This window comes from Microtus oregoni, unplaced genomic scaffold, assembly GCF_018167655.1.
Source record: "Microtus oregoni isolate MIOR12 unplaced genomic scaffold, Mior012 000030F_ref0000283, whole genome shotgun sequence".
Taxonomy (NCBI): Eukaryota; Metazoa; Chordata; class Mammalia; order Rodentia; family Cricetidae; genus Microtus; species Microtus oregoni.
The window spans coordinates 299,384-324,584 of NW_024543089.1; the positions used below are offsets into that span (position 1 = coordinate 299,384).

General features: G+C 47.8%; 1 protein-coding gene across 2 annotated transcripts in view; it reads left to right on the top strand.

Annotated features, from left to right (window-relative positions):
* The window catches only part of Tiam1 (TIAM Rac1 associated GEF 1), a 351,773-nt gene that overhangs the window by 70,143 nt on the left and 256,429 nt on the right, over positions 1–25,201 (top strand). The window contains exon 2 of one of the 2 annotated variants that reach the window (XM_041678508.1): positions 9,068–9,120. The exons of the other annotated variant lie outside the window; for it this stretch is intronic. The gene's annotated coding sequence lies outside the window, so the exon portion shown is untranslated. The remainder of the gene's footprint in view (positions 1–9,067; positions 9,121–25,201) is intronic. 2 annotated transcript variants of the gene reach the window in all.

Sequence of the window (25,201 nt, forward strand, 5' to 3'; positions counted from 1 at the left end):
CAGGAGCAGAAGATGCTAGCTGATCGTGTTTTCATCCACATACAAGAAACAGAAACAGAACAGGAAGTGGGGAAACCCCAACATTAGCTCCTAGTGAGATACTTTACCTTCTAAAGGTTCCATATGCTTCTCAAATAATGCCACCAGCCTGGAACCAGATGTTCAAACACCTGAGCCTGTGGGGGACAAACGACAGCACATAGACACCCAAACGTCTGCAGACAGGACAGAGGTCTTAACTTTAACCGCACTGTGAGCTCACTGGATAACTTTTACCCATTTCTTTCTTTAATTTTATTTGTACATTTATTGTGCGTGCATGTGTACATGTGTGTCCCGTGGAAGTCAGTGGAACAGGTGGGAGGCGGTTCCTTTCTTGTACACGGTGGGTCACGAGCTCAAACTCAGGTTGTCAGGGTTTGGCAGCAAGTTACTCTACTTACTGAAACATCATGGTGGTCTGACATTTCTTTCTTAATGTGGTTACTTACCTGTCCCCAGCATTACCTAAGCTGTCCTTACTCAGTGCTCACCTGTCCCCAGCATTACCTGAGCTGTCCTTACTCATTGCTCACCTGTCCCAAGCATTACCTGAGCTGGTTTTTACTCACAGTAGCGAATGTGAAAACTTCCTGGCAATTCTCTGAGAACAGACACAGGGCCATTGGGTTACTTAGCACTAACTCCCTGGGCTTCTTGGATGTGGACATGGAGAGTCATTAGATTTCACATTCTTCCTAGGAATGACGACATGTTCCTTGACACCAGCCACCCGCCTTGCTAAAGCTTTCCCATTAAATGACTTTGTTTTTTTCATGTACTTGGCTGTTCTGTCCCCATCTTCATGATGTTCCCTGGTGTTCTTGATCTTAAATTAGGAACAATAAAATTACTTCTGTTGCCCGTGGCTCTGCGCATTTGAAAAGGCAGGGGATGTGTGGATATTGTTTAAGCAATAGTCAAATCAGTTTGTGATCATCTTAAATAGAAAAGTGCAGGCAACTCCTTATCTGGGCATTTAGAAGTAGTTTGTTCTTCCCAGCTGGTGTGTGGACCAGTAAATGAGATGCTCAGGATGCAGAGCACGCTTGTGGTCCCCAAGAAAGCAATTCCTCTATTGCATGGTCTTTGGACCCCTCTGGCTCACAACTTGTCTGGGTTGTACCAAAAGGGCAATTGCATCCAATTGAACCTAAGACAGCTTATTGGCTCAGTTGTAAGACATGGAGAAATACACGCTTGCATTAGGACGGAATATGAAGTAAATATGCCTTCAGGATGCTGGGCGTCCCTCATTTATTTGGACCTGTCACTAATAGTTAGTGTTTACTTAGTTGACACTTTGGTTGTCTGACTTGCTTTCCAGAAGTATCTAGGGCAAAATGGGTTGCCTAGCAACGTGTTCCGGCCCAGGGGGTTGGAGATGGGTCAGTGATTCACAATTATGTACAATCAAGTTTAAAAATGTGTAGCAGTCTTTGCAGCACTCATGTTCTGACTACTAGCAAGCACCGGCATTCCACTGCCTCCACGTCTTGTGGCCGTTACGAGTGAATTCACTGCAGTTGTAGACTTGACCTTGTGGCAACAATTATAGGAAAACTTTGTTTGGAGTGGAAAGGGGCTTCTGGTGCCCTTTCGTGCATTGACTATAAGTTGGCAGTAGCCTCAGAAATCATCACTTGGTTGGGCTGCTTGTCAGGACCCTTGTTCTCTTGGAAAAGGAAAAGGAAAAGAGAAAATGAAATGTCTGGGTATTTATAGCCTTTGTCATCTCAACAAAGTGGCTGCGATTAGTGACTGCTGTAGTTTACTAAAGAGCCAGTCCTGCGGAGTGACTGACAGCAGCTCCCTTGTCCAATCCCATGGCTTGTTCATCCCGCAGTGACTGTACTCTCCCATTCTTGTTCTTCCTCTCCCGTACATTCCATCACAGAGAAGAAGAATCTTGCCCTGGTCTGTAGCACTAGCAAAATGACCCATTGTATGTCCTCGTCAAGAATCATTGCGTTTAACTGGCTAACCAGTTGGTCGGCCCTTTCCCTTTGTATTTGCTTTAATCAACAAAAATGAATTGCCCTGCCACCCTTGAGAGATCCACGTCAGAGAGTGGTGACATGTACGTCGCTTGTCCTGCCAAGAGGGCTTTTCAACAGAAACGTCTTAATTGAAGACGAGCTACATTCCAAAGTGCTGTTTCATCATTGTCTGGGGAAGGAAACAGCTGTGTAAGCAAGCTGTCCCGCAGCCCGTGCAGGCATTGCGTTTGACATTTATCCACACTCCTTATCCATCACACACTTACCGCCAGACACCTGCCCTAGCCTTTCTTGGTGATGACTCAAACACCAGCTTACGAGTCCAGAACTCCCCGTGACCTGTGGGGAGACTGCGTGGGCTGGTGAGGACAATGGATCCTAGGTCTTTCTTTTCCTTTCCCCTGGGTTTTACTGGCTGGGTCTCACTCTCCGGGCTTTGGGTAGAAGATTAATGGCGGCTTAGTGTTGAAAGATGTGGCCAGGCCCAGTGACTTGGGTGTTTGTCTTAGCTAGGAAGGTGTCATTGGTCATGTCTAACCCAGTGGCTTTCATGCTTGTGACTGACACACTTTCCTGAGAGTGGCAAGGATCTAGGTTTTGCTTTTGTTGTCCCTTTTTGACTCCAGGACAGCAAAGAAGAGTAGAAAACTCATACGATATCATGAGGCGGGTTTTGGATTCTCAGTGCGGTCCTGTGCAGCAGCTGGGGAGAGTGATGAGGCTCAGACAAGACAGGACTAGCTCCTGTGGGGTGGGGGAGAAGCTCGGTGGTGGCGTGTGTGTCCAGCACCTTTGGGCTTTGCTCCCCAGCGCCTCAAGAGAAAACGGTATTGAAGAAAACCCACCACGGTCCCACGGTCTCTATGTGGCACGTCTGTGACCTGTGTCCCGTCTCATCACTTGTCTTCCCATTTCACTGTCTGCTGGAGACCAGAGCCTCCCACCCTCACCCCCCATTTCAAGGACTTCTGGGGTCCAGTTGATATAAAGTAGGAATGGCTTACGGTTTCTGCAGGTCTGTGTGGCCTGCCGTGTTGGGAGTCCTTAGGAGCATCTGCTGACCGAATCCTCACTCCCTCCACCTGCCGTTACCCTCACTTTACAGGATCTTGGGGGACTGGCTCAGGGTCACGAGCCTCACTGTTAGGCAGATCAGGATTTGTGTCCAGCAATCTGACGTAGGGCCCATGCTCTTAGGCGTCCGTGTTTTTTGATTGGACCCTGGTTTGGTTAGTATTTCTCAAGTCTTCAGGGAACCAAGGAAGCCGTGGCGATGATAAAGGAAAGGAAAAGGCTGCACATCTAAATCCAAACTCTCCAAAAGTTCAAACTTTGCTACTATTGAAATAATCCCACAACTATATATGTAAGGTATATCCATGCTTAGACTTGGGTTCTGTCCCCAAGGTATCTCAATGTTTGTTGCAAGGTGGTTATTTCGGGGCCAAGCTAACTGGGCAACCGGGATGAACATCCGGCTCACTCCGTCCTCCAACATCTCAACATGTATATGGAAATGTTCCCAAATCTAGGGGAAAAATAAAGACAAATTCAAAAAGCTAGGTACTAGAAGTTTGGCCCTTCTAGTACCAAACCAGGGCGCATCAGCTTGTAGTGACTTCCCCAGACTCCATGGAGGCCACTGGCTCACTCAATGTTTTAGTTTTCTGCCCTTTTATAATTATTCTCTTATGGATTTTATAATTATTCTCTTATGGATTTGGGTGCATTTTTTCTTTTTAAATGCTGGGCCACGAACCCAGGGCTGTGCTTCCCAGGCCAGCACCCTCCTTCCTGCTAAGCTCAGTCCCCAAGCCCCTCGGATGCTTTTATTGGTGCCTTTTCTTCGTGGTAGGTTGGTTTCTCTGGTGCCTCTGCTAAATGGTTTTTAATTTTAATTCTTTTCAGTTTTACTTATTTTAATCACAAGAGTGTTTCACTTGCTTGTGCACGTATGTGTGCTCTGTGACTGCCTGGTGTCCATGGAGACCAGAAGAGGGAATCAATTCTCTGGAGAACTGTGATGGGCAGTTGAGCAGCCATGTAGGTGCTAGGAATGGGACCTGGGCCTCTGCAAGTGCGGTAGATGTGCTTACCCACTGAACCTGCGCTCCAGCCACTCTGCCGAAGGTTTCTCTTCCATGGGGGCTTTCCCAGATCCATAGGGAAACATCTTCTCCTGTAGAGGCTACCAAAAAGGCAACTCAATGACATGCAGATTATTCCACAAGCAAAAAAAAAAAAAAAAAAAAAAAAAAAAAAAAAAAAAAAAAAAAAGCAAAGCAAAGCATCGACCTTGGGTGAACTGGGGATGTTCCATGATGCCACTCAGCAACTTGTGAAGAACGTTCTGTGAGTCAGTCGTCCTGAGATGCCGGCAGAACAGGGAGATTCTAGCAAATGCCTAAATTTCACAGCGTCTTTTGTTTCCCAAGGCTTTGACCAGCATCTTGGTTAGCAGAGTGGAGGGCTGTCTGGATTAGGTGAGAGCGAGGAAAATCTCCGTGCTTCTCATGATGGTGGACAGAAGCACAGACAAGTGATTTCTGGGTACTCCCAACCAAGCCCTTTGGAGAGCATTTTGCACACATTGTTGGGTTCCCCACCCCCCCGCCCCTGCAGACCCCATTGGCTTCATGCATTGTCCCCATTTAACAGGCGGCATGGTGCATGGTAAATTCAGTGCCCACTGTAATTCTAGAGGCATTAAAATCCACAACCCATCTCAGGATCAAGGACATGCATGGCTGTCTTTTGGGCTGGTGGTGCCAGTATTTGGCTGTTCTTTGTAGCACAGATGCTGCTTTGTTACCCGGCTCTTCAGAATCAGCTGAAGTCCCCCGAGTACGACAGCTTGCCCGTGGTTATTTCTGCTCTCTGGCCATTGTTCTGAGAACTTTGCGTGATTTCAGTCCTCAGAAAAGATCAGTCCTGTGACCCCGATGATCCCTCGTAGTCAGGAGAGGAGACAGAGTTTCAGAGTAGTGCTCGGGCCACCTCACAGTCCACCACAATGCCCTGGTGTCCACCAGGGCTCCCGAGCAAGGCCCTGGGCTGCGGACAGCAGTGGGGGAGAATGGCAGAATCGTGGGGCTCCACGTGGGTAACAGGCTCTGTTCGCCCAGATGGCCTGTCACTTCCTTTTGGCATCAACCTTAGTGTCAGCTCATATGTCTCCTGTCACCTTCTGTTGCTCTGTGCAGACCACCCTTGTTGTGAAGGACACAGAGACCATCCAACAGACCTTGGGCTGGGCAAGGCACATCTCAGTGACAAGTCAGTGCGGTACTGTATCATCTCCATAACCAGGGTAAGCTAGCGACTAGGCAGGGTGATCACCTGTTTGGTCACAGGGCAGGCAGGCAGGGGGTTGGGGGTACATGTTCGTAGGGCTGGTTGCAGCCTGGGGTACAGACACCTGCTGCGGGATCTCCCCCCCCCCCCACTTCCCTAGACATTTCTGGACCTCTTGTCTGTGCTGTTCTGCTGTCTCTTGGTTTTCTGCCCCACACTCTCCCAGCAGCCTGGGGGGTTTCAGGGCAGGATGCTACGGATGATTCTTTTTTCCTCAGGCCCGGAACTGTTTTTCTATTGCTTGTGCATCTGAACACCTGCTGAGCTGATGAGCTTTGCAAATGTCACTTGATTATTGGGAGGGAGCTGTGAGTGATATTCACAGGAACACACCATCCCAGCTGCCTTGCAGGGTGGGTGGAGGGTGGCGGGGCCTCCAGCCCCAGCTGGAGGCTGCAGTCGGCCCCCTCCTGCTGATGTAGGTGTGAGTGCTGCCCCACCTTTCCTCCCTGAGGACACAGCGGCCACCTCTGTGCTGGTCGGTTCCTGCCGCAGTACCTCAGTCAACTTTGGAGGCTCCCATGACAAATGTGATCGTCTTCCTTTTGGATTTCTTTTCTCAGAAAAGTGCATGTATATGCAAAATCTGGGTAGAATTTTAAGATACCTTTAAATTTAGAGCCTTCTCGGACACCCGCCACTTTTAACTCCATCCCAGGCGTCCCATGAAATGTGCCTGAGAAACTGGATCCTCCCTTCCTTCCTATCCCCTCCCTCTCTCCCTCCCTACCTCCTTTTTTTCTTCCTCTGCCTGTCTCTCTCTTTTTCTCCTGTAGTTGAGAGCAGCTATGGAAATTTGAGTTTCAGATTCTCTGCCTTCTGACTATCCATGTTACAGACCGGACAGGAAAATATATAGCATACTCAAAGAGGTGACTTACTTGAGTATTGGGTGAAGGGGTCGTAAGGTTCTGAAGGGCGAGAGGGACATGGAGATTTAAGGAAGAAATCCCTTCTTCATCCCCTGTAACTGAAACAGAGGGGCAAGTGGCTTCAAAGAAGCCAAGTGATGGTCAGACCCCAGGTGGCCCATCAGGAAGGAAGCAGGATCAGCTTCCTGCCTTCCCTATCATGGCTTCTTCTGGGCTTGCAGAGGGGCTGGGGAGGGAGAGCTACCTTAATAGATTATTGCTGATAGAGATAAGATAGAATATTTAGCACATTTGCCCTTGGAGATTTATTTTTAAAGAAAGGCTCTCACTTATGTAGCCCTCGCTGGTCTGGAGGTCATTGAGATCCACCTGCCTCTACCTCCTGACTGCCGAGACTAACAATGTGCACGACCACACCCTTCAATAATGCACGGGTCTGTTACACTCGAGGATGCAAGGAAGGCATTCTGTCCATCTGTCAAGTGCACTTCCTGGGATCCGGGGGGTGGGGAAATTGTTTATTTAGGCTGTGTGCTGGGGAGATTTATAATTTTGACCATGATCAAAAACTTCTTGATTTTGTGGAATGTTTTAAGTCCAGGCATTCAATTTTGATTTTTTTCTTCTTGTACTACTTTGTTAAAACACCATGGGCAACTTCTAGACTGTATGAAGCTCAGTTGTCTTTGTATTCACAGAGAAGCACTAGGGGAACCTGGAGTGTTAAGCACACGGGGTTTCCTTCAAGGGAAGGAACGCTGTACCTGTGGTCTCCCCAGAAGGCTGGGGGCACAGTCTTTGCTAGCCTGGAGACTTTGACTCTCTCTGGGTGGAAAGAGACTTTCCCTTCACCTTTTTTCTGGAACATCTTCCCCAAACCCGTATTGTGAATTTGTTTTCCTCAGTCGGTCTGTGGAATCTATCTTTATGGACTTCACAAAGCATTTCCATGTAGTCATGTCTGGTCTGTATTGGCTAACTTTGTTCCTCCGAGAGATCTATGCATGCTTTGTTGTGCATGTGGATGGAGTTCATATCACTAGAATAATGTTCACCAAACTGTGCTCTGCTTAAATAGGCCTAAAATAAACTCCCCAGGGTCAGACTCCAGAAGTTTGAACCAATACCTGTTGCTTCAGGCTGCTTGGTTTCCTGGACACCCAGCCCTGAAATAATCACACAGAAACCATATTATTTAAATCACTGCTTGGCCCATGAGCCCTAGCTTCTTATTTGCTAACTCTTACATTTTACTTAATTTAACCCATTTCTCTTAATCTGTGCATTATCATGAGATTGTGGCCTAGCAGTAAAGTTTCAGCAAGTCTGTTTCCAGCAGCAGCTCCATGGCTTCTCTCTGACTCCGCCTCCTTTCTCCCAGCATTCAGTTTAGCGCCCCCTCCCCCGCTCTGTTCTACCCTATCAGGCCAAACCAGCTCCTTTATTAACCAACGGTACTCACAGCATACAGAGGGGAATCCCACATCAAATACCAGATACTAAGCCCTGTTGAACAGAACTACCTTCCTGCCTCCCAGGATCCTCTCTCCTTAGGCCTTGTGAAGGGCGCAGAGACCCTCTGACCTGGATCCCCTCTAGGGGTCAGGACCTCTGCCTATGCTGTTCTTGAGAGTCTATGTTTGACCATATTCAAGTCAGGCTTTTCTGAACATTTAAAAATTAGACGTCAACTTGTCATTGGTTTGCCGTGCAGTTTTAGTAGAACCGCGCTAAATCAGTTCCGGAGACTCTCCGTGGGGTATGATTGATCACCTTGAGTATCTATGGGTTAGTCTTACCCCTTCCTCCTTCATCCCGCTGCTGGACCTGCATCTCTCACGAAGCTGTCCAACATTGATGCTTTCTTTTTGTAGTTTCCCACCCATTGGCCTCCCTCTCCCACTCTTTCTATAACCCTCCACCTCGCCACTGTCTTTCCCATGTTCTCAGCTGAGCCCTGTCTACTCCCTTATTCAAGCAGGGTTGACATCTGTCCATTGCTGTCATCTGCGTGAAGTCTGCCTGCCTTAAGAAACATGTCCAAATAATATTTCTAAAAATGTTATTTGTTGGAAATCATGTGTGGTCCAGCCTGACCCAATACTGAGCAATGTGGGGCTCATTGCTCGCCCCCCCGTGGGGGGTCACCCCTTGTGTCTGATTCTCACTGAAAAGAAGCCAGGTCCTGGTCTCCAGTCTGAAATCTTCACTTCACTTGTACTTATTTGTCTCGATTCTGTCTCTTCCATGTTTGGTCCCTCCTCAAGAGACTCTACGTTAGCTTTGAAAAGTCTAGTCATCTCGATAAGAATACATGTGTATTATCCTCTTGCTTTTTGTTTTATTTGTTTATTTTTAAGTGTTGGGTCTTGCTGTGTTGTTTACTGACTGCGAGCTCCTGGGGGCTGTTGCGGCCTTCCTGCTTCGGTCTCTTGACTAGCTGAGACTACAGACCTGTAACACATGCCCGGCCTTTCCCTGCTGTCTTTAGTAGGACCATGAGCCTGGGAGGACCATGTGACCACCTCCAGGATGCTGTTCCTCCAGGAGGTGGAACTAGGGTGATGTCACTAGGGTGGGTTCTCTGTGACTCGCTTAGCTGAGGAGAGTTCTAGATTACTTGGCTACCAATTCTAAGCCCTTTATTTCTTCCTCATCATGCCTGCCCTGGCTGTGGTGGCCGCATAGATTCCTCCACTGATGTACGCGTACGTGCTTTTCTTTCCCCTTTGCTTATGGAATGAAGCGCACGGGCTTTGAGAAGCTGCCTGTTACTCAGCGCCTTTTCTATTGGACTTGTAGGTGGCCGGCTGCATTCTGGATGTTGGTACTTTCCGAAGCTTGAGCTCCGAATGGTGAGTAGTTGTGTCCCCTACACGCTGGCCGTTCCCCTACACACTGGCTGTGGGCCTCGAAGGACTAGCGGGGTATTACAAGTACACTGAAGCATTGAAAAAGCCCCAAATCAATGTTTGTGTTAATTGGTTCTCATTCCTTACCCTTCCTTCTAGACCTTTTCCTTGGGGTATTAAAAGTCCACACAGATTCGGTATGGCCAGCACAGCTGCAGGGGTTTGTACAGTTGACTGAGGAACAGTTCTGAGGGGACTGAAGGAGTGAGATCAGCTCTCAGTATACAGGGTCCTCTAAAGTGATCAGCACCACCATGATCCTATTGTCACATAAATGAGCAAGAGTTCATTGTTCAGCGTCACGGATGTTGGCGTCTCATGGCGTTTTCAGTTGGTAAAAATGCCTCAGCACGACCCGAGACCCTAAACAACACCCACACCACATGGGGTTGATCTCAGCTCCCCAGCTGTCTATGACAGTGGTTCTCAACCTGTGGGTCGCGACCCCTTTGGAGTTCAAATGCAGCTTTCACAGGGGTCACATATCAGATACTGTGCATATCAGATACTTACATTACAATTCATAACAGTAGCAAAATTACACTTATGAAGTAGTGATGAAATAACTTTATGCTTGGGGAAGGGATCATCACAACATGAGGAACTGTACCAAAAGGGTCGCAGGATCAGGAAGGCTGAGAACCACCGCTCTAAGACAGGGTCTGTCTGTGTTCTCTCAGGCTGGTTTAGAACTCATTCCTTCTGCTCCAGGATCCTTGGTGTGGAGATTACAGGAGCGCTCACTGGGAGGTCTTGATGACTCTCATTTCAGAATGTGGTTCCTCCTTCCTTGTCTGCCCCTTTCTCGCCCCCAGCACATTCGTCCTGTGGTGTTTCTATGGTATAGATTGCATTGCTGGTGTTGCCGGACGGTGCCTTCATGTGTCCTACTGTCGGCTAATGTTTTTATAGAGATATGGTCAGATTCCGTTCCAGCCAGGCATGGTGACACATACTGAGCTCCAGGGACTCAGGAATGGGAATGGAAGCATTCCTTGGCCCAGGAGTTCAGGGCGAGTCTGGGAAACAGGTGTGCAACTATGTCAAATGAATGAGTAAAAACGGGGGCAAGAATGTCGCGTAGACTATAGTGTAACATAGTCCCTTCTTAATCGTTAATAGTGATAGATACTGTCAGCCCATCGTCCGTCACTGGAGCTCCTATCAGCCCCACATGACTGTAAAGCCATTGATGATCTGGAATTGAGCATAGTTTTGATCTTTTCTTCAGAGTAACACAGAGATGGGATTTGGGTTCTGCCATTTGTGTGTTATTAACTGGTTCTGTAATGAAGAACTGAGATCGGTTTTTCTTTATTTGATTGTGTGTGTGTTTGTAAGTGTGTGTCTGTGATGGTCACAGGACAACTTACAGGATCTGCAAGAAAGGAGCAGAGTCGGGGAGAGCGAGTCAGACCTGACATGAGGAACATGCAGGTGATGGATCGGGTGAGAAGCAGACAGACTCTGGGTTCATTTTGAGAGGGATTTTGAGGATTCGCTCTGCATGGGGCAGAGCAGACCTGGGCCCTTTCTGGACAGTCAGCTGGTAGAAATTGCTTGTTGGAGAAGTTATAGGTTGAAATTTTCCCTGGTGGACCAGTGTGCTGGCGAGCTACGTGCCGACTTGCCACGGTCCTCTGAGAGGAGGGAGCTTCCGCTGAGAAAATGCCTCATCTGAGAAAATGCCTCCGCAAGATTGCACGGAAGCTTGTAGAGCATATTCTTAATTAGTGATGAGGGAGGGCCCAACCCATCGTGGATAGAGCCCTCCCTGGTCTAGTAGTCCTGGCTTCTATGAGAAAGCAGGCCGAGAAAACTGTGGGAAGCAAGCCAGTAAGCAGCTCCCCTCCATGGCCTCTGCATCCAGCTCCTGCCTCCAGGATCCTGCCCTGTTGGAGTTTCTGTCCTGATTTCCTCAGTGATGAACAGTGATATGAAGTGTAAACCCAGTAAACACTTTTTTCCCCAGGTTGCATTTGGTCATGGTGTTTCTTGCAACAGTAGTAACCCTGACTAAGTCAACTAGCTCCTTCTTTGGGAGATGGAGGCAGGAGGATCAGGAGTTCCTCAGTTACATAGCGGTGCTGAGACCAGTGCGGGTGTGAGAATGCTCTGCTTTAAAAAACGATAACAAACTGACAACCATCTCCAGACTGCACCTAGTATAGGGCAGAGGCCACGAGGGTGATGGTCACGTGGGACCACACAGGAGATGACAGCAACTGGACAGCAAGCAGCACAGAAGAGGCAACGGTTGGGGGGCTAGCTGTGTTTTCAGTCAGGTCTGGTGGGAACCCTTGGGTGTGGAGGGCCAACCGCAGCTCAAACGAAGTACAGTTCAGGAGGCCAGGTTCATGTTAGTGATGGCATTTGAACTCTGTGGATGGCAGAGGCGAATAGTCTGCCTGGCAAGGAGGTCAAGCCTTGAGGTCTTGTCTCACTGACTTCCTTAGGATAAGACCCTCTCTCCTCTTCCTTATGAATGTTCATTAATGTGCGACTTATTTTACTTTTGGTCAGGAGTTCTCTATTTTTTTATTGTCTTGTGCTAAGGGCTTTCAAAATAAAGAGACTTGGACTTTCCCTCCTAAATGGTGTTCAGCTCACTTTTCCTAAGATAGTCTCCCTATCTTCTCGCCATATTGTTAAATTATTATGGATGACTGTGGAATTCTTTATGTGAGAATAATAAAGCAGATTTAAAATATAAAAGACTTCATTCTTAATTGCATCTTAATGCAATAAAAACCATAGTGATTATTAAAAAATGGCAGAAGAAAAGAATTAAAATAGTAGAATTGCTTAGCAAAGATTCCATTTCATAATGCATTTCGATATAATTGGTATCATAATGTGTAATTAACAGTCTTCCTTTGAAGTATGAAGCTGAAGCTTGGGCGGAGCGGGGGCCTCGTAGGACCTGGTGCTGTCTGAATCTGTTCCTACAATGGCACTTTAGAACCTGCAGGGGCTGTAGGCTGTGCTACAGTCCTTGACTTTCTGTGTTAGAGGAGTTACAGAAGCGTGGATAAAGTATTCTTTGCCTGCATAGCCACCACAGGTGTCCCTGGTTTGTCATGGGAAAGGGAGAAGAGACTTCACCCGTCGTGGTACCCATTTTTGAGCTGGGTTGGCCTGGGACTTGTCACTCCAAACCTGCATGGGAGTCTTTTTGGGTCATTTTCTAGACTCACCCCTAACTTGACTGTGGGCCTTGGTGATGGTGAGGACCAAGAGTCCAAGGAAAAGCACCATGGGAGAGGGATGGATCCGGTGTAGAGCTGGGAGCCTGAGTCCCCACGTCTCACTCTGACTCAGTTCCTTAAAGGTTGGGTGACCAGAGCAGGCCAGAAGCGAGCACAAACCGGGCAGAACTGGCTGGAGGTAACCACTTCTCTGGCACATTTCTTTGGGCATTCCTTTCTGTCACCATTCGGTGCATACAGGCTCCTCCTTGGAAGAGGTGGTGGTGAAGTGATTGAGGTGGTTGGGTGGGCGCTCTTTGCCACCCCTTGGTCCTCAAGTGCCTCAGTGCCAGCCCATGGGGGAAGTTTGCCACAGGAAGCCAACTGGAGCCCCGTAGGAGTGAGGAAAGACATTCCTGCTTCAGAATTCAAGGATCTTCTCTGGAAATAGGATCTAATAGGCCCCGAATTCTCTTCTAAATCATCTCTAAATTTATCAGTGGCATCAATTTTCTCCTTTGAATGGGTTTGACCTTTGGTCCTCCTGCCTCAGCTCCTCGAGAGCTGGTATGACGGTTATGTTCTGCCGTGCTTCTTAATTTTAGTGATGACGGAGCTGAGGCCGTAATAGCACTTGCTTCCACAGAGGACTGAGGTTTGGTCCCCAGCACTCCACCGTCACTCACAACCTTATGGCACTCCTGTTCTAGCCCCAGCTCTCCAGTTGCAGGGAATCTGATGCCTCTTCTCGCCTCCTTGGCAACAGTAACCATGCGGTACAGATACACACATGCAGGCAGACACTCGTACGTGTCAAATAAAAATAAATAAATCTTAAAACCAAAGATGATGGGACTGAGCTGAGACCCGGGAGCTGTGGTGCTTCTGAGTTACGCGAAGTGTTGGAGCAGGGTGTGGCAGGGTGTTTGTGGGGGATTATCTGTGGTTCTGTTTTCCGTGAAGGGTGACGGTGTGAGAACGCTGTTTCTTCCATCTTCCCTTTGCTTGAGTCTCTGTAGAACCAGCTGGTATTTCAGGCTTAGAAAGGGTTTGCTGGCTGCAGTTTTTAAATTACATTTTATTATTTATTCATTTGTGTGTATGTGTGTGTGTGTGTGCGTGCACATGTACAACCTGCTGGAGTCTGTTCTCTCTCTCTTATGACAGGGTGTCACTATATAGCTATGGCTGTCCTGGAACTCACTATGTAGACCAGGCTGGTCTCGAACTCACAGAGATCCACTTGACTCTGCCTCCCAAGTGCTGGGATTAAAGGTGAGCACTGCTATGCCTGACCTTGCGTCTGTACTCTTACCTGGGTCCTGTAGATCAAACTCTGACCATCAGGATGATAGCAGGCACCTTTAGTTGCTAACACATCTCACCAGCCCCAATCACAATGATGTAAAAAAGGATTGGCGTGTGTGTGTGTGTGTGTGTGTGTGTGTGTGCGCCTGCCTGCGTGCAGGAGCCCACAGATTCTAGGAGTGGGTTTCAGATGCCCTGTAGTTGAACTTGCGGGCAGTTGTGAGCTGCTGGACATAAATTCTGGGAACAAACAGGATCCTTTGCAAGGGCAGTCCACACTCTTAACGACTCAGCCATCTCTCCAGCTCACTCTGCAAAATTTTTTTTTAAAAAGAGATGGAAGAGAAAATAAGGGCGAGAGAAGTCCTTATAGCCTGCATGGAGTTCAGGGTGAAGAAGAGGAATTGCAGGAATAATATTGCAGTGGGAAGGAAGGAGACTCTTTGGATGAAACACCAAAGCAAACGCAGCCTTGGATCTTGTTAGGACTCTGACTTGGTGAGGGGAGGGAGGGTGTTGAAAGAGCAGTAACCAGCTTCGGTGACATGCGAAAGGCAAATGCCTGTAAAAGTGTTGGGATTATGAATATGAAAAGCACGACCCACTGATGTATTTGTAAATGACACAGCAGGATGCTTGAGATAGTCATCAGAGCAATAGTGCCGCGCGTGGGAGTACAGGGAATTGCTGCTGGATTGTGGCTACACGCTGATTGTGTACCCATCCTACAAACCTTCCTGAAGAACGGGGAGTGCTGGCGCACACCCGTAATCTCAGTACTTGGCAGGCGGAGGCAGGAGGATTTGTGAATTTGAAACCAGACTGGGCTGCAGAGAACAAGACTCTGTCTTAAGAAATGGGACAAAGTAGGCCGGGTGGTGGTGCACGGACTCAGGAGGCAAAAGCAGGCGGATCTTTGTGAGTTCAAGGCCAGCCTGCTCTACAGAGTCAGTTCCAGGACAGGTTCCAAAGCTGCACAGAGAAACCCTGTCTCAAAAAGACCATAAAGAAAGAAAGAGAGAGAAAGAGAGGGAGGGAGGAAGGGAAGGAGAGAGAGAGGGGGGGGGAGGGAGGGAGGGAGGGAGGGAGAGGGGGGAATGGGGAGAGAGAGAGAAAGGAAGAAAGAGAGAGAGAAAGAGAGAAAGACATTTTTTTTTTTCATAGAACAAGGGTTTTATTCAAAATCTGAAAGTTAGTCACCTGGAATAAACCATGATCTTTGCAATTTAAGGAAGCAGCGAGAGGAATTTGCCAGCCTCTTACTAGAGACATTTCCAAGCCCAGCAGATGCTTCTCTGTTTCTCCAGGAAAGTCCCTCTGGCCTGAGTGACAGACACGGTTCAGTATTACGCTCTCCCCAGAACATGACCTCAGCTGTCTTGTCTCGTCTTTCCTTTGAGTCAGGTTGCAATTCAGTGTCTCTGCCTCTCCAGGTCTCTCGTCAGCTGCATCTCTTCCTGCTCCCATGCCCCCGCGGTTCTCCTTTTCTGAATTCCAGGTGCTGGCCGACTTAGACCTAGAGACGTTTTTTCGTGTTAGAGCCCTCAAGGTCACAAGAATTGGATTATTCAGCCATGTGTAGACTTGGCCAACTTCTGTATGCTTCACATATTGCACAGATATATTTATAAACATACATTAAAATTCGGAACCTTAAAAATTTATGATAAGATGATTACTAAATCAGAAGTGTGTCACTGTGACCTAAGTCACAAAGTCCTCCTCTCCTTGTGCCAACCATGCCTGTGGCGAGGTGCCCCACATGGGAGCAGCTTGATGCACGACCAGCATCATGGTGACTGTGGCCTGGTTGAATGGCTGTGCCTGATGCTCTGGGCCTGATTGATTCTCACCTCGCAGCCTCCCATCACTCCTGGAGTGATGCAGGTGCTGGGGCCTGCCTTGGTGTAGGACCTCCCAACCAGGTCCATTCTGAGTTTTACTGTTTTACCTCTGGCTCCTCATTCAGCTTCTTAAATTGACTGCTGGATGACTTGGGTGTTGTTTCTATTGTCCGAGTTTTCCAGGGACTCTCTTGATGGACATTTAAGGAGGGAAGAGCTCCCCTGGCTCCTTTGTGGTTCAGTGGCGGTTTCCTGTTTCACACCGCTAGGTATTAAATCTAAGTTCTTGCATATGCTAGGCAAGCTCTACCATGGAGCTACATCCTCAGCTTTCTTTTGACTTATTTTTTAAGTTCTGAGGCAGTCTCATTGGGTTTCCCAGGCTAAGTTAGAGCTTACTTTGTAGCTCAGGCTGGCTTTCACCCCATGACTCTGTTTTAGTATCTAGGACATAGGTCTGTCCCTTGAGGCCCGACTAGGTCTTTCCCTCTGTGCTTACGCTGCCATAGAGAACTTAGGTCTAGGCGGGAGGCAGGCCTTTAAAGCGGCAAGAGTGGCTGTGGCTGAGGACCTGCTTCTGTAGAAAGCCAGTGGGTCATTTCCAGGAAGTGCCTTCGTCCGGTTTCTGTTGGGAGAGAAGAACGAGGTACTATGTTAATGATGGAGATTTGGGGTGGGTGGCTCCTTTGAAACAAAGGGATGTGTGGGGAGCCCAGCTATGGCAAGATAAAGAAGTGTCTTCTGTGTTCTAGGGAGGATCAGTCTAGTGGCTGACAGTGGGCATCAGTATTCTTGGAGGCGTGTGACCAGAGATGACTCGTTCGTTTCCCAACTTCCCAAATCTGAATAATCACACAGAAACTATATTAATTCCAACACCATTTGGTCAATGGTTCACACGTATTTCTAGCTAGCGTTTATATCTTAACCTATTTCTATTAATCTGTGTATTGCCATGAGGCTGTGGCCTACTGGAAAGGTTCCAGCGGCATCTTTCTCCTTTGGCAGCTACATGGCATCTCTCTGAGTCTGCCTACTCTGTCTACATATCTCTGCTCAGATTTCCCACCTGGCTTTACTCTGCTAAGCCACTGGCTGAAACAACTTCTTTACAGAGGGGAATCCCACATCAGAAGAAGGCAGTCCTGTTTCCCATCACCCCTCGTGGTCTCTGCTGCTGCCCTTCTGATCTCTCAGCAGCTGTAGTTACCTGCAGGAGATCCACACAAGACTGGGCCCATTTATGGTTCCTTATGGAAGGGATATAGCAGTTGGTTGGGGAGACTCAGAAGGCCCTTCCTTCTCAAAGATAGATGTTAAAGCTTACTGGGGGAGGGCTCCTAAGGCACACCTCTCGCAGAGAATAGTTAACAATTGCTGGGGTACCCCTCCTCCTTCAGGATCTGTGCCGTTAATAGTTATTGGGAGAGCTATTTTCTTCAATGGTGTACCCACTTGTAAGTTGTCCATGGCCCTATGAGGAACCAAATTACATTTATTTGTCTACCTGAATTGGGTGTAATCACTTGTCTGTCACTGGTGCCCTGTCTAGGGTCAGTAATCATTTGTCTTCCCAGGAAAAGTTCACACCACAGGGAAGAAGGTGCCAGGCCAGTTGTCCTGCAAAGACTCCCAGCACCACTGACTCTCTGCACCCCTGACTCTCTGCACCCCTGACTCTCTGTCTTCTGCCTTCCAGACTCTTGACTTTTTGCTTGATTGGATTTTGCCTGGATGTGAAATGCATGCGTCAATTTGGCGACTATAGGGAGCTCTCATCTGCATGGTGAATTGCCTTGCTCCAAACTTGGTCTCACACAAGCAAGAAGAGGGAGTTGTGGGAACATGCAGTATTTTTCTTACTGGCAGAGATGACCAGCAGCCAGTTCAAAAACAAAGAAGGACAAAGTGAAAATAACTTCTATGTTTTGAGCACCTGCATGTTCCTGGCTTTATGATACTTCCCTGTCTGTCATAGTTAATTTTTATGAACTTGACACAGTCCTAGGCGTAGCTGGGAAGAGGGGACATCAATTAAGGAGTTGCTTCGTCAGATTTGCCTGTGGGCATCTTTTTGATTGTTGATTGATGAGGAAGGACCCAGCTCACTGTGGGCAGTGCTGCCCCAGGCAGGTAGGCCTGGGCTGTCTAAGAAAGACAATTGTGCAAACCAGGGGAAACAAGCCAGCGGACAGTGTTTCTCTGTGGTCTCTCTCTGCTTTGGTTCCCATTTCAGCTTCTCTTAATAGTGGACTGTAAGCCAAATGGTGGTGGTTTGAAATAAAATGACTCCCATAGGGATTGGCCCTATTGGAAAGTGTGGCTTGTTGAAGTAGGTGTGACCTTGCTGGAGGAAGAGTGCCGCTGTGTGGGTGGACTTTGAGATCTTCCACGCTCTCACACGACTCCCAGTGTGGCACACAGTTCACTTCCTGTTGCCTGTGGATGCAGATGTGGAAAGAACTCTCAGCTCCTTCTCCAGCACCACGTCTGCCTGCTTGCTGCCATGATGATAGTGGACTACACCTCTGAACCTGTAAGCCAGCCTCGATGAAATATTTTCTTTTATAATAGTTGCTGTGATCATGGTGTCTCTTCACAACAATAGAAACCCTAAGACACAAATAACCCCTTTCTTCTCAAATTGGTTTTGGTCAGTGTTTTATCACAGCAATAGAAATCAGACAGTACCCATTGTATTACTTATTCCCCGGAGCTAGTTTAGCTATTATAAGAGTGATATTTCAAGTAGGAACATAGACACTGGGGAGTGGTCATGGGGAAGTGTCCTCAGAAATGGATCCTGGGTACTCAGGTTGGTAGAGCTGGACTCTGACTCCACTATTCCTGGGCAGAATTTGAGGACTTGCCAGCCTGTTAGACAGAAATAGCCATGGGTGTGTGTGGTGTCAAGAGTGCTTGCTTACAGGACATCTCCGTGGCCAGCTCCTTTCCTAGGCTTTCCCTGGGCACTGCTGACTTGGACTCTGTCCTCTCATCTCGGCCAGTGTGGATGTGTTAGCTGTGGCTGCTGTAACCACATGCTGTCAGTGGGACCTAGCACACACGGAGTGCCCTGATAGTATTTTATGTGTCCACCTCCCTGGCCACAGGGTGTCCAGATATTTGACCAACCGTTCTGGGTATTCTCCAAGAATGTTTCTGGATGAGATATAATAACAGAATGAGAGAGGCAGAAGATTGCTGTCCCCAGTATGAAGGGCTCATGCAGTCATTTGGAGACCTGAACAAAATCAGTGGCTCACACCCCCTCAGTAGGCGGGTGTCCCCAGCGTGAGTGCATTTGGCCTTGGACTGGAATTAGCATTGCTCTCTGGGTCTGCAGTTTGCTCAGTGCAGATCTTCAGACGTGTCAGACTATGTAGTATCATGATGATGTACATGCGCTGTGGGGGTGTGTCTGTATGTAGGCGGTCGGTCCTCTCCTCTCGAGGACCCTGATATGCTGTGGGGGTGTGTCTGTATGTAGGCGGTCGGTCCTCTCCTCTCGAGGACCCTGATATGCTGTGGGGGTGTGTCTGTATGTAGGCGGTAGGTCCTCTCCTCTCGAGGACCCTGATATGCTGTGGGGGTGTGTCTGTATGTAGGCGGTCGGTCCTCTCCTCTCGAGGACCCTGATAGTGCCCACTCTGGGTGATGGTGCATCTACTCATTCTTTGCTTGGGATTGTCTGACCAGTGTTCCTGAGGGCACTGCAGGAATTTCCATTGGCTCTCACTGCTCAGGCATCCGTGAACTCAGATTCTCATTTTCCTCCTCTGGTTCCAATCCTTGTTCAGTGACACCAGGAAGATTTCTTAGTATTTCTCTACTTTCTTTGTTTTTTCTCTTTCCCTGTACCCCATTCCCCACTTTTCTTGTTTTATTTTGGATTTAAAGTATTTCTAATAATCATAGTTCATAAACGTAAGCGTGGGAGTGATGGAAATGGTTCTGTGGATAGTGGTTCTGGGTCAGCATGAAGATCTGGGTGTGCGTCTCCACTCTCTGTGTTAAAATCCAGGTGTGTGAACATGTGCTTGCCACACCTGGGGGGCAGAGACAGGAGGATCCTGGGGAATTTGCTGACCAGAAAGTCTAGTTGGATTGATGAGCTGACTTTGGTGAGAGACGTCGTCCCAAAAAACTGATGTGGCAGGCTAACAGAGGGAGACACCTGACGTCAAATGCTAGCCTTTGGACATGTGTGCACAGTGCACATGTAATACACACCTACATGTGCCCACATCCACCCCATTCCCGAATCGCACTCATGAAATATAAGGATAACACTGATACCCTTATCACAATGGCCACTGCTCTCACAAACCCACTTCAGAATCTCCAGCCACAGGATTTTCTTACAATTAAATATTTTTCTTTAACTCCCAGTTTTATAGACGTGTGTGTGTGTGTGTGTGTGTGTTTGAAACAGGGTTTCTCTGCGTAACAGCCTTGACTATCCTTGAACTCCCTTTGTAGACCAGACTGACCTCGAACCCACAGAGATTCGCCTGCCTCTGCCTCCTGCGTGCTGGGATTAAAGACATCTGGCTACAAATCCACATTTTTTAGTATTACCCTTTGTCTCTAATTTCCTTCTGGGTCTTTGTGTTTGCCCCTTGTTTCTGATAATGATGCACAGTGTGCCTGTCTCATTCTCTCTTCGCAGGTTTGGGGGGCTGACTTACACGGTTCACGCACTGTTGTGGGCCCTTCTTCTCAGTGTTCTATTGGGGACACTCTATGGCATGCTCTGTCCTCAGCCACAGGGATATATTTTCACACCCTTAGTGGGTGTCCAAGATCACACCGGTTCTGATTTTTATCTAGGCGATGTTTTTATTCTATGCCTGCACATCTAAACTGATGTTGAATCTGTAAATTAGGATGGGTGAGCAATTGACCTTAGATCTGAGCGGCTTCAGCACGTAAGCATTTACTTACCGTAGTCCACAACGTCCATCCTTTCACTCAGAGGAAGCCTCGCTCAGCTTGTTGAGAATGCCTTTGCTTTTGTGCTTTGCTGCCGCTGTTAAGGCCTGCAGAGTAGCACGGTACTGTGGACTGTGACCGCTGTTTTGATAACTGGGCAAGATTCTCAGGGACTACTGGGTGAGTGGTATATACAGTGCTGATGCCCTGGGCAAAGGGACGACACAGCACAGCGTCAGAGGCAGAAGATTCCCTATGGCACTCAGAAAGACCACGGTTGACTGTAGGATTCTGGAGCCATGAAAGGTAAAACATCAGTGAGAGGGGATTTCTGTGAGCCTTTCTTAATTTCTTTGCCATCTCTATGTCTTTCTAGCCGTGTTTAATCGTGGGCTGGTTTTCTTGGTAATGTCCATAAATACCGCGTTTGCCTACTTAGTTCGTGGTGAAATGATCAGGGAACGCGTCCTGTGGAGGCTCAGCGTTCTCCCCAGAAACGACCACCAGTGAACCTGCTCCCACTCATGTGATCGGGCTGCTTGTGTCTACAGTAGGTGTCTGGCCAGGAGGCCCCTTTAACCAGAACTTAGCAGCACTAGACAGCCGCCGGAGGGTTCATTTCTTTCTCAACTGCAGGAATTTCAGCAGATGGTGGGGTTAAACAACACCACAAAACCGTGAAATCAATATCCAATAAACCCAAGCCCCAAGTGGAAGCTGTAACACGAAGTCTGAAAACCCAGGGACAGAAACTGGGGTTCAACCTGAGGACCAGAAAAGCAAAGCAGCCAAGCCACTAGAGAGGAGTCTCACCTCTGCCAAGGCTGGGCGACCACAGACTAAACTGAGTGAGCCTCTCTCTTTCTCCTCCCATTTTTTATTCCCTCTAGTGCTGGGATTGAAGGTGTGAGCTTCCAGCACCTGGATTTATCTTGCATTGATCTTGTGTAGCCCAGGGTGGCCTTGAACTCTCAGAGATCCATCTGCCTTTGTCTCCCAAATCCTGGGATTAAAGATGTCTGTCACCATTACCTGATGTCTAGTGGCTTTAGTTTTGTCTCTGGTCTTTAAGCAAGATTTATTTATTAAAATACAAAAAATATTCCACTGTAGGAGGCGATGAAATCCTGTTTGCCTTTCTTTATCTTGATTGCCCTCATTTCTCTGGCTCAGAGAGCCCCGACTATTAGAATTCAGTAGACACATTTCAACTCAAGAGGTAAGGGATGGTGGTTTTAAATTCCTCTCTGGGTTTTTACAAGGAATTGGGATATTCTGGGTTTCTTACGAGGGCTTTGGGTGATGCCACGGCGGCCTGAGATTTTGGACAGATGGGCTGTGATGGAAGTGGTATTTGCTGTGATGAAACAGTATTCTGCAGTCACTAAAGATGTGTGTCCTCGTGTCGGAATCACAGACAACATTATGGATAGCTAGGGGCTGTCTAAAACTTTTCAGAATTGCCAGATTATCTATCATAAATTTGTACTTTACGTGAAGGGGCACTTCAGAGTGAGCCTGCTCCCTCTTCAGCAAAACAAAAGGAATGTAATATTAGCAAAAGTTAAAGAACATTCTAGAAGCTGGGTGGTGGTGGTTGTGCACACCTTTAATCCCACCACTTGGGAGGCAGATGCAGGTGGATCTCTGAGTTCAAAGCCAGCCTGGTCAACTGAGCCAGTTCCAGGACAGCCAAGGCTACACAAAGAAACCCTGTATCAAAAACCACACACACTCACACTCACACACACACACACAGACACACACACAGACAGACAGACACACACACCCCCCAGTTTAGAAGACTCTTCACTCTTCAGAATCCTAAAGCCAATAGTGCCATAGTAATAAAGTTATTCTGGCTTATTTTAATTTTTTTATTTTTTTATTGTGACAGGGTTTCTTTGTGTAATAGGCTGTCCTGGAACTAGCTCTTGTAGACCAGGCTGGCCTCGAACTCATAGAGATCCGCCTGCCTCTGCCTGTGTGCTGGGATTAAAGGTGTGCGCCACCACCGTCTGGCTCAGGATTCTTCCTTTTTCAGAAAACAGCAAATACACAACAAATAAATATTCCCCCGTCACTAAAATAGAAGTTAGGGCTTGGGGTTTTGATATCTTGATTGAGGTTGAGATTTACAAACTGATGCAGATCTTTTTTTTATTAGCGTGTGACATTTGAGGCTTCCTTCCTGCAGTTGGTGACATTTCCCATGGAAACACACCCTGCTCCTGGCTGATCTTGAAGTCGCCCGCCCGTAGCAGCTTGGCTGTCCAAGTGCTTCACTGCTTCTCAGAGCAGGATGCCGAGCTGGTGATGGTGGGGGTTTAGTTGCCGGCCCCTTGAGTGGACTCCCCATCACTGACGTGATGACGCCGAGCCCAGTATCACTTCCTCAGGCTGACAGATAGTGACTTAGTGCTTTAAGAGGAGATAAAAATGTGAAGTTAATATTATAGTAATTAGTCATTTTTACCGTTTTTTTCCCCCTCTTAAATCCCCAGAGCATGAGTATGGAATTTATCAGACGGGAACTTATACTTCTCAGCCATTACTGTTCCTTGAGATCTGTCATTCCTTCTTTGAAATATTATTCAATAAGAATGGCTAGACATCTTAGTGGAATTTTATTGATGTATTTTAAAGCAGGAATCTGCTTTCCTGGGTGGATGTAGACTCGCTCAGCCCTCCATCGTCCGCAACGCTGGGCCCGTGCGGATGAAGCAGCTTTAGGACCGCCACTTACGAGTACAGTAGAAGTGTGGGCTGGCTGCTGCCGTGGCTTCAGGGGACAGTTGAGGTTCAGCGAAACTCAGGTCTGGCTGCTGGGAGCAGCAGAGGTTAGACCTGACTTTCCTGACCTTTTCCATGTATGAAACCTCATCAGTTTCGATTCTTCTGGCTGTTTTCACTCGAGACCGAGGAAGGTCCAAGGACCAGCGGCTTAGAGAGCCTGTGGTTTGGCCTTGGCTTCCTTTTGGCTTGTGGGAGGCTGCATCCCGTGAGGTCCAGCTTTTATGAAATCTGTTCTAAATGACTTGAATGAGAGCCAGCGCCGTCTGATGTTTTCTATTATGTAACCAGTCAGATTTATGTTGCATACAATGAATTTCAAATCCCAGTTTTTAGGGGATTTCAAAGGGGATAGGGATGCTCTTAGCTTCCTGGGGAACGAACATTTGGAAAGGCTATGTAGCTCAAGGCTCATTATAGAAACCACAGCTGTAAAATGTGATTGTTTGAAAACTGATGGACCGCAGGGTCTGATCGCTGGGGGTGCCTGTTGCAGTAGTATGTGGGGGTGGGTCAGGTGACTCTTTCTTTTTGTTTCATGTATTATGCTGTGTACGTGTGTGTATATGTGTCTGTGCATGTATATATGTACATACCAGTGTGTGCCATGGGCAGCATGTAGGATTCTCTCCTTTCAGCCTGTGGGATTGGTCATCAGGTGTCACAGAAGCAGCTTATCCACCTAGCTATTTCTCCAGCTTAGGTGTGATTTCTTCTTTTTAAATTTTTTTTTTTTTTATCCTTTGTGCATTGGTGTTTTGCCTGTGTAAGAACTCTAGTTATAGACAGTTGTGAGCTTCTATGTGGTTGCTGGGAATTGAACCCTGGTCCTCTGGGACAACAGTCAGTGCTCTTAACAGCTGAGCCATCTCTCCAGTCTCCTTGAATGTGATTTCTAATGACTGTATTTAAACCAGTTGTTGCACGACTTTCTAATTAGTTTTAATAACTAATAACCCAGAGCCAGGTATTGGGGTAAATGCTGAAAGATCGAAGAGAGAAAGAAGCAAGCCACAGCCAGCTCTTACCTTGCTAACTCCTCAGCCAAAACAGGGCGGAACTGCCATCTCTTCCCGCCTTACTTTCCTCTCTTCACCCAGCCATACCATTTCCAGTCTGTCTATATAGACCTCCAGACCTCTCTGGTTAACTAGTGGCTAGCTCCGCTCTCTGAACTTCAGGCAAGCTTTATTTGTCACAGTTATCACCACACCCGGCCCTTCGGGTTGGCGAGATGGCCCAGTGGGCAAAGGTGCTTGCTGCGCAAGCCTGCTGTCCTGAATTTGGCTCCTGGAACCCTCGTAAGGGTGAAAGGAGAAAACTGATCCCACAGCGCTATCTTCCGACTTTCACACGTGTGCTTTAGCTTGTGTTCCATCCCCTACCACTACATTTTAAAATATTCTTTGAAAAACACAACCCTAAGTCACACCGATGAGGATGTGTTGGCCTGCAGAGGCAGCGGCCAGCTCAGTGTGCCGAGGCGAATCTGGCTCTCCCAGGTAATTGCTCTGAGGTTAGCTCTCCCCACTTCTCCTGGATTCAGAGGATCTGGCAGCAGGCCCTGAAACCCTGCTCATTTTCTCTTGCTTGTTATGAGAAGGCCTAATTATTCCTGATCACCAGTAGTAGTTAGGGAATACCCAGCCCTGGCCATGGCCTTCACAGCCTCTGGGAAACCCATTCTGTTCCAGCTTTTCTGCCCTGTCCTTTTCAGTTAGAGCTGCGAGATGGATGGGAGAGAGCATCCTCGTCTTCCACTTTTTAGGTTGCTGAGATTTCTGCTGTCACCGCTCCAAAGCAATTAATTGTGACTTTTAATTCCGAAAAGCAGGTATGTCTGAGATATGTTTGAAGAATCTCAGGGCCCCGTCTTTCCTAAGACTCTGCCCTTGACCACACTGAAATCAGGCTCCTTATTGCCTGTTGGCCAGGAGGCTTTGACTTTGACCCAGG